Source organism: Aplysia californica, unplaced genomic scaffold, assembly GCF_000002075.1.
Source record: "Aplysia californica isolate F4 #8 unplaced genomic scaffold, AplCal3.0 scaffold00235, whole genome shotgun sequence".
Classification (NCBI taxonomy): Eukaryota; Metazoa; Mollusca; class Gastropoda; order Aplysiida; family Aplysiidae; genus Aplysia; species Aplysia californica.
The window spans coordinates 361,926-362,998 of record NW_004797505.1 but is presented as its reverse complement, the minus strand read 5'-3'; positions in this window follow the sequence as shown (position 1 = coordinate 362,998).

Below are 1,073 nucleotides of genomic sequence, written 5' to 3'. Positions count from 1 at the left end.
CTGTAAAAAGCGTTGTATTTAACAGTCTCGCTTTGGAAACGTATCTTTTGCAGTTTACCCTGTTTTGGGTTGTTGTTTTTTAAACTTTTTTCTTTGCTTTGGTCCTTACAAATCACCCATGGCTGAGGCCATTTGCCAGTGCAAATTGTTGTCGAAGAAACGGCTACCTTCTTCAAAGCGAATACCTAGTTCAGTTGAAAAAGTTTTGTGGTCAAACATTCGTGGCGCAACTTTTGGTAAAATATCTCCGCAACTAGCGAACATAAACTCTCCAGCTTTTGCACAGTGGCTTGTATCTTATGACTTAACAGATCAATATTTTTATAAACACCTGTTAGCTGTATTCTAGAAAATTCCTTAATAAATACTAATTGAAAATCCCAGTGGGTGGTTTCTACAGACTTTAAACTGCTGGGACGATATCGCTTTTAAAAATAAGCTCGTCATTTTTTGTTCTAATTGTGAGATTATGTTTATTGAACGCATGTTTTGAGAACTATTAGTACCAGAAAGTTTTCACTATAAAATTAATTTCTCGTAACTGGCAAAGATCGTTCACTTAAAAAGTGTCATTGTTGAGCTGTGACGTAGGCTATCTAATATGCCTACGCAAAATATGTGTGAGAAACGGGAAGTGCTGTGAACAATTCCATTTTCCGCGTAAAGGAGATTTGTTGTACATTTTAAAAAAATTTATGAAGAACATTTTTAAAAAATGTATCCTCGATTGTTGTGGAAAAATGTTAAGTTAAGATAGATTGATACAAACTGCTGTGACAAATATGGTTGACATTGATTCACTAGTTTAAAAAGATATATTTGAGGGTAAGTTGCATCACGAAATTTTGACCGCACTCCCATAGTTGAAGAAACAAATTACGCTGCGAACAAATTTACAAGACTCTTTGGCAAAACGAGGCCAGGTTTTGTTTTTATCATTTTTTTAAAATCAGCATTCTTTGTTTGGGTTTTGAAATAGGATAATTAGACCCTAGGTTTGAATCCAGTTATTCGAATATTTTAGTCCCTTTCTACTTAGGCCTTTCCGATTTATTCCAGGTGCTTCGTTATCA